This window comes from Triticum dicoccoides, chromosome 5B (assembly GCF_002162155.2).
Source record: "Triticum dicoccoides isolate Atlit2015 ecotype Zavitan chromosome 5B, WEW_v2.0, whole genome shotgun sequence".
NCBI classification, from domain to species: Eukaryota; Viridiplantae; Streptophyta; class Magnoliopsida; order Poales; family Poaceae; genus Triticum; species Triticum dicoccoides.
The window spans coordinates 363,534,456-363,543,406 of record NC_041389.1 but is presented as its reverse complement, the minus strand read 5'-3'; positions in this window follow the sequence as shown (position 1 = coordinate 363,543,406).

The window sequence follows — 8,951 nt, the reverse complement described above, 5'->3', positions numbered from 1 at the left end:
CTCAAAAGTTTGTGTCTCTAGGATCCTCTGTGCCACTCTGCTGCTCGCTACATACATGAACAGAGGGAGGGAGAAGTTCACTACATGGCAGCCGAGAAGGTCACACATGAGGTGCAGGGGACATGGGTGTCGCCTTTCGGAAGATGGTCTGAGTTCATGAAGATGGTCTTCGTTCGTGAGAATTAGTGTTGTTGCTGGGATGTAGTGTTGCTTCTTGTGAGGCCGCGTCCAGCCAGTATCCTCCTCTTCCTGGGCGTCCGCCTCTGCATCCCCGTGGAACTTCTCTATCCATCCAGCAAAAAAAGAGCTCCCTCCTGTAGTTCTTTGCATCTACTATAGAAAAAATGCATTTGCGGTAGAAGTTCAGTAATAGCTAGAAAGGAACAACTATAGTACTCTCTATGCATGTGTTGTGTTTGGAGAGGCACAGTTTAAATTTTGATTTTGGGCTTGGATGTACGAGGTGTATGACGAAGGTGATACAGTGAAGTGAAGTCCATTTGGATATGTGAAATTTCGTGAGGCATAAGAAGGGAATAAGATCGTTACTTTATTTGGCCCCCATTTGTACATCATGTTGTCTACTTTCTTGTTTTGTACTGTTTCCTGAAGTTCAGTAGTATGCGTTGATGCAAAATAAACATGTTTTTAGTATGTTGGTTTCAGTTCAAGAAAACTACAAAAAACACACAAAGACGTCCAAAAAAGGAGAAAAAAGAACACAAAAATAGTTATGTCGTGAAAAACAGAAGTCCCACCAAGAAAAAAAATTAACTTGGAAGTTTGAATTTAATTAATTAGAGAGTTCGAAGAAAATATGACGGATGTATAACATTTTTCCCCGATGGATTTTCCTTCTTTTTAACACCATAAAGTTCAAATTACAATAACACAATAGTTAGATCTTTGAACAAAAACATATTCATCATGTTTCTAAAAAAACAAGAAGGTAAAACTTAAATAACGAAAACATTTCAAAAAAAATTGTAGAAAAAGAACTTTCCCCATTTCTAAAAAAAACTAGAAGTTCAAATTTATTAACGGGGTGGTTCAATCTATATAGTAAACTATAATTTTGTTTCCCGCTACAAAAGAATACAACACAAAGAAGTCGAAAATTTAAAAATGGAGAAGTTCGATGTTTGTAAAAACCTCAAATTTTCCTCATAATTAGAAAAAGTCAAGAAAGTTTTAAATAAAAATGTTCATTACAACACATTTGAAAGTTTTTCTCGTTACTCAAAAATAAAACCAAGAAGTTCAATTTAAAAACACGGTGAAGTTTGATATTTAATTAAAAACTCGAATTTTTTTGGTTACTAAAGAATAAAACAAATAAGTTCAATTCAAAATAATGAAGAAGTTTGATGTTTCTACCAAAACTACCATTTTCATATTTCTAAAAATACATAAAATAAATTTAAATAAAAAGTTAGAGCGGTTCGATGATTATAGAAAACTCAGATTTTCCTCGTTATTAAAGAATGAAAACAAGAAATTCAAAAATTGTATAACAAGAAGTTCAACTTTTAAAAATAGAGCGCTTCAAAATTTCTTAAAAAGGATTAAGAAATACACCAGGAAGTCCATATTAAAAAGACAGAAAAGTTCGATTATTATAGAAAACTCAGATTTCCCTCGTTATTAAAGAATAGAAACAAAAAGTTCAAAAATAAAATAACAAGAAGTTCAACTTCTAAAAATAGAGCGCTTCAAAATTTCATAGAAAAAAATTAAGAAATAAAACAAGGAAGTCCAAATTAAAAAGATGCGGAAGTTTGATGATTATAGAAAACTCAGATTTATCTCGTTATTAAAGAATGGAAACAAGAAGTTCAAAAATAAAATAACTTCTAAAAAAGTTGTTGCTAGAAGTTCAAGTGCTCTGTCCGGGGAAGTTCAAAAAATTCTTGTGAGAGAGCTTGAACAAAAATACATGACAGAAGTTCAAGATGAAAATAGCGGGAAGTTCAACTACTACACGAAATGCGTTTCAGATAGGAAAATAAGAATAGAAAACAAAAAGCTTAAAAGATTTTGTTGCTAGAAGTTCACGTGCTACTCCCGATGAAGTTCGAGATATCTAGTGTGAGACGTCCGACCTTCAGTTACATGTAAAAAAACAGGCAAAAAAGACGTTGTTTTACGCATTCAAAAACATATTTTGAACCGTTGCGAGTATGAAAAACTGATCAACACAAAAAAGTTGCGTGTTTTTAATAGCTTTCCATCGGTATAGCATTTGCTCAATTACGGTAAGTGGTTTGAGAATTACGGGCGAAAAACATCACGTCAAAAAACAGAGTGAAGTTCAAACACACATGCTCCAGAAGTTCAACTACTTCACGCAGTGCATTTCCGTTCACGATGAACGCAGAAATCATGATCTCGCCATTTTATAATTTACCTCGAAACTACGGTAATATCATTTGTGTAAGTTCAAGTCCTTGGTCGGAGAAAGTTAAAAAAATTATTGTGAGAGACGTTTGTACAAAAGGAATATTATTTGTGTAACAATTACGAATGGATGAGAAAATTACAAACAAAAATACGTCCCAGAAGTTCAACATGAAAACAGTAGGAAGTTCAACTACTACGCTAAATGAATTTCAGATGAAAAACTTTCAAAATCGTCGCGAGTATGAAAAAATGATCAACACGGGAAAGTTGTGTGTTTACAGCAGCTTTCCATTGGTATATCACCCGCTCAATTCCCGTGAGTGGGATGGAGAGCTACGAGCAGTGGATGAAGATCTACGAGCAAAAAAATCACGTGAAAAACAGAGTGAAGTTCAGGTACACGCACCGAGAAGTTCAGGTTCTTCACGCGGTGCATTTTCGAAGAATCTGTTTCGCGGTAGAGGCAGAACGAATGATCCAGCCGTTTTCGGAATTACTTGAAAACGACTAGAAATCAGAGAAAACCATCAACATGAAAAAGTTTCACATTCTCCGTAGCTTTTCAACGGTATATTATTTGCCCAATTCCTATAAAGTTTGTAGAAATTACGGCGAAAATACGTTTTTTGCCATTTTCGAAACTGACTTAAAACCGTAAAGAATTGAAAGAAACAATACATACCAAAAAGTTTCACATTTGTTCAAGCTTTCCAACGCCATATCATTTGCTGCATTCGGATGCACGGTTAAAAAATTAGCTCGAAAATACAAATTCGGTAGGACTTGAACCATTTTCTAAATTACACTTAAACCATTCAAAATTAGAAAAAAACTTTCAAGATGAAAAAGTAGCGCATTTTCATAAGCTTTCCAACGCCATATCATATGCCTCCATTGGATTAACCGTTTAGAAATGACATCGAAAAAACGAACTTAGTTGTTCGGTTTACGAAATTTTACGTTTTTCAAATTACTCTTTAACCATAGGGAATTAGAAAAAACTTTCAACATGTGGAAGGAGCGGTTTTGCAGCAGCTTTCCAACGCCATATTATATGCCTCATTCCGAGAAACGGTTTAGAAATGCGATCGAAATTACGATTCACGTTTTTTGTGTGAAGAAAAAACGGTTTTCAAAACTGCTCTTAAACCGCTTACATTTTGCACAAAATTTAACTTGGGCCATGATACTCGTGTCCATAGCTTTCCAACGATATATAGCAAGCCCTATTTGGGCAATGTTGCGGGAAGTTCAACCTAGCACAGGGGGAAGTTCAGGTCGAACAACTCAGGCAGTAAAATCACAAAAAATGCGAGTTCTTCACAACCCGAGTGCAAAATTCGCCTATGAGCGAGATTCCTATCTAAAACGAGTATTTAGTTGCTAAAAATCGTTTGAAAATTACACTTACATCACATGGAACACGAATAACCAGAAAAACTCGCGGTAGAAGGCACGGTTGCGAAGATAGCCCGAAGGTCGGGTTCGTACAGAGAGAAGTTCAGGCGCATTACTCAGGCAGTTCAGGTTGTGATCAGAATATTATTCAGATCCCATGATCAGGCAAGCTAGGATTTTCTACAATAGCTTGCCACAGAACTAGTTAAGGTTTTCGACGGTGTAAAAGTACTCAAAAATCCTGAAAAAATTACTGAACCAACACACCTATAATATAACATGATCCAACGGATGGATTGAAAAAATATGACTGCATGTGTCCTGGACAAAAAGAACAAATGTTTCAATATATATTGATCCTGCAGTGTGCTGAAATGCTTGTTTTTTTCGCTGAGGACACATAAATGCAAATTTTCACAATTACACCATTGGATCATCTTATTATATTAGATTGACGCTCCCCTATTTATTTCATATTTTTTACTTACTTTTAAACCGTTAAATGTTTAGCAAACCTTAACTAGTTTTGTGGCAAGCTATGATAGACATAGTTTTAACTATATATACATATGTATATATATATATACGGTCGGTCTATTCTACTAATATTAGCAGAATAGTTATTCTAATAACAATTTTGCACTGCATGCTCAACGCGAGGGCTCTGCATCCCCATCAAACGAGCACTGCAATGTCACCAAAAAATTTGCATGCATTTTCTCGGCATTGTTTTTGCTCCAGTTTCTATACCGTTTGTCGGAACGATGCGTATAATATACCATTGAATGGCTATGGAAAATGCGCAACCTTGACTGTTTTTTCGAATTTTTTGCAATTTTTGTACTGTTTTCGCTCCAGTTTTTGAACCGGTTGTCGAAATGAGGCGTGTGATACGTTGTTGGAAAGCTACGGACGAGGCGGAACTTTCATATGTTGAAATGTTTTTGAGATTCCTTAGGATTTTTAGTTAATTTTGAAAATCATGCGACTGGCGACGAGAGGCAGCGGCCGTTTTTTGCGAAATTTTTACACACCGCTAAGCGGAATGATTCAAATTATACGCCGTTGGAAAAATACCATCGAGACGCAACTTTTTCATGTAGAATGCTCCCTCTAATTACTTACGGTGTAAGAGCAATTTCAAAAATACCAAAACGCGAACACTGTTTTTGCGACACCCAAATCGTCACGTGTACTGCATCAGACAGATGAGCGCACTGCTTTAGACCGAGAAACCACACTACATCAAACAGTCAAGTGAACTTCATGGTTTCTTTTGTCGGGAGTAAACTTTCTCACATGGGTTTTCGTCAGTGTTTTTCAACATTTTTTTACGAACGAGTGGACCGCGGTGACGAGGGCAAGTGAATCACAACCTATGTCGGAGTGAGCTACATAATTGTTTTGTCTTTCTTTTTTTTGTAAATTCATCTAGACTACATGGTCAATATTAGTGGGCTACATTGTTAATGTTAGTGAGTTGCATCAAATTTTTGATGTGTTCATCTTCTCCTGCAAAATATAGTTTAACAGAATCGCATGTGTGTAACGCATCGGAGCAACCATGAACCTCATCCCTTTTTTTGTTTTGTGAAGTGCACTGCCAAGGTTTTCTTAATAAACTGCGTCGATGTCTCCAAATTTGCAAAAAAATTCCTCCAAAAAAAAATAAAAGGTGAACTCCTCTGTACATTTGAACTCCTTCATACTACTAGTAAGCTTGCACGTGCAACACACGTCTCAATTTACATACACTATATCAAATATCTGTAGTTCTAAAAAAACTATCAACACTATTCTCAAAAATAATTAAATGAAAATGCGATCTACGTGATGATTAAGGATTATCTGAGGCGATACGTTGCATCCTTTTGCAAAATATTCTTGGGATGACAACTTAATTATTTGGAGTGCATTGTTATCATTTATACACAAATGAAGAGATGGGTTGAACAGTGGGCAAAAAGGGATCTTCAGACATCAAACAAGGTTTCTAAATAAGGTAATATCACCAGTGGTGCTTAAACTTGCTATGAATGTTCACTTTGGTGCCTGAAGTTGGGAAATACACCAATTGGTTCTAAAACTTGACAGTATGGTCCAAATACGGTTCAAATGACGTACAAATATGTATGAATTGTGGACTAGACATGGCAGTGTGGCAAGGGGCCCACCTGCAGTGCCGGGACATACTGACTTGCGTGTCAATGACTATCGGGTCCCATCTGTCAGTGTGCACAATAATAAAATAAACAAAAAAAAGAGGCGATAGGATTCGAACTTGAAATATCGCGCGGCAAAGAGGATATGCTAGCCACTTTCAACGTAAGGCTTCGGTTAAATATGCATCGCAAGCCTTTATCAACCCAGACGAGCACGTAGACTTAAACGTAGCTCTCATGCCCATTTTCCACATGTTCGAGTTTTTATGACACTAGTCAATGTGTACGTGCAATGCATGTTAATTTAGAAGTATATTAAGTGCAAGCGGATATTAAGTAGGATATTATTTGCGTGTTATTATGTGATTAACATTATATTTGACATGAAATTAACTGCACGCTAAACGTGTTGAGCGCTCGACATCGAAGCAGTCTAGGTCGTTAGATTGACATAATTTGATGGCCGAGATTAATTGGATCAGCCGCTTTGGGTCTTTTTATATTAGTAGAGATGCACTGTACTGCAATTGTGTCCATGAAAGAATGCACATTTAGAGCAGTGCAAAACGCATCAAATTTCCTCCAATCAAAACAACAAAACTAGGGACAACAGAAAAAAAATCACATCAAGGCCATCGCACGCAGCCCATCCGAGCTGCACTCCAGGGCCATCCGAACCTCGCATGTACTCCCTCCGTTCCTAAATACTTGTCTTTCTAAGCATTTCAACAAGTGACTACATACGAAGCAAAATGAGTAAATCTACATTCTAAAATATGTTTACATACATCCGTATGTAGTAATCATTTGAAATGTCTAGAAAGACAAATATTTAGGAACGGAGGGAGTACGTGGCATCTCTGATCCAGAGTCGCCAGCGAACCGCACGACCGCGACGAGCGTACTGCATGGTGCACCAAAGTGCACGTAGAGCACAGAATTGCGCTGCCGCGCCAAGCGAACAACATGTAGAGCAAAATAACTATTCTGCATCACCAAGTGAACCGAGGGGGTGTGTCACCCCAGTGAAGTGCAAAAATTGCGCCGGCATCCCACAACTATCATCGTCGTGACCATTGTTGAGGTCCTGCTAACCGAAAAATGACACACATCAACCAAAGTGGACTGCACATCTATCCGCATCACCACCACTGAGCTGGTTTGGATCACAAGGAACAGAATTAACCACATTAGACAGAGGAGCAAACCTCTCAAAGAGTTACATGATTCGGACATGGCGGAAAGAGTGGTCTGCATACCAAAGGCAACAACTGAGCAGCACGATAAAAAAAGAGAACAACCACATGATAAAAAAAAGTGATCCCCGGGAGTGACCCGCGCGGCAATCCGTAGCGACCACGCCGGCGGTAACGCACAGCCGCCCTGCCGCACTACATCTGCTGCCCTGCCGCACTACATCCGTTGTGGGCGTGCTGCATGCACCCACATACTGGACTGCACGGCGCCGGCGGGAGTGGTAGCCGGGGAAGGGAGCTCGTCAAGGGAGGTGTTGCTGGATCCTGCACCGACAGGGACAAGGAAGCCGCTGGAAGGAATGCGCGATCGCACGGTGGTAGGGGAATCCGGCTCCTCCAGAGGTGCTCTAAGGCCTTCCACTATGTGGGCCAAAATCGGTGCCAAATCAGTTTTGGGGTATTTGGGCATCGATGCCCTACGTTGCACAGCCGGTGCCGCAAAAAAATTTCAGGGCATCGGAGCAGCTACTTGCTCCGACGCCAAATTCACCAAGCCAATAAAAAAATGATTGAACGATCCATCTCTCGTTCTTCCCCGCTGCGCACCTCCAACGCTCAACTCCAAAGCCCTCGACCACCACCTCCGGCCATGACCTCCGCCTTTGGACGCGAGCTCAGCCAGTCCACGTACCACCTGCGCATGGCCCGACGCCGTCAACTCCGGCCGCGAGCTCGGCCTGCCCCCGACCTCCGCCCTTGGACGCGAGACCGGCCAGCCCGCACAGCACCTACGCACAGCCCGACACCGGTGACCTCCGTCGCGAGGTCGTCCCGCTCCGACCCGCTCGATCTCCTCCACCGCAAGGTCATGCTGCTCGCGACCTCCACCCACTCCCGTCCCGTCGTCTTCCTCTGCCCGGGCTGCACAATGTTTTCTGATTTGGATTGGATAAACGAAGGGGATTTTTTGGAGGAGAAGAAGAACTCGGTCAAAGGCACTCGGGCGTGATTATTTTTTTGCGTGGGGTCACCTTTTTTTAGATCGAGCGGTGCCCTACGCTGTGAGCCCGGTGCCATACAATTTTTATTTGGCATCCATGATGATGTGGCACCTTTTTCAGCAATTTAGCACCGGTAACATAGTGGAGGGCCTAACAAGACCCGTGGTGCGCGCCTGCGGCTCCTCCTCTTGGGCTCGTTCACTGACCCCCACACCTACCTCCTCCTCATTCACCAAGCCCCGCACCTACCTCCTTCTCATCCTCCAGGAGAAGGTGAGTGTGCGAGGATGAAGATGGCCGGACGGGCCCATGAAGGAGCAGGGCGCCGGTGGCGACAATCGCGAGGGAGGAACTGCACATGCACACCCATACGAGCTGCAGGCAATACGCCTGCGAGCTGCACACGCCCGCGACCCCTGGAGATGGGGGGGAGCTTCTTGCATGCCATTTGGAGGGGTCAGCGAGAAACCACAGCCGTCATCCTGCTCATCAATCGCGGCTGCGGGAAGCAACACAGGAGACGACGGAGGCCATGACCACCGAATTCTGAGGAGGAGCCTTGGCGGCCACCGCGCCGGGGGATCACCTTAGCCTCGCCGGGATCGAGGGGAGGCGACCCGATAGGAAGAGAATGGCCGCCGGGGAGGCACAGAGAGCTCGGGCGGATGCATGTTCGTCGAGGTAGCTACCCAGGGGGCGGGGGGAGGACGAGGGAGTTGGAACCGGATCCCCTTGGATCCGGTGGTTGCTTGGCGGGGGTGTGGCCCGAGTTGATGGCCGGCCCTGGGGGTGAC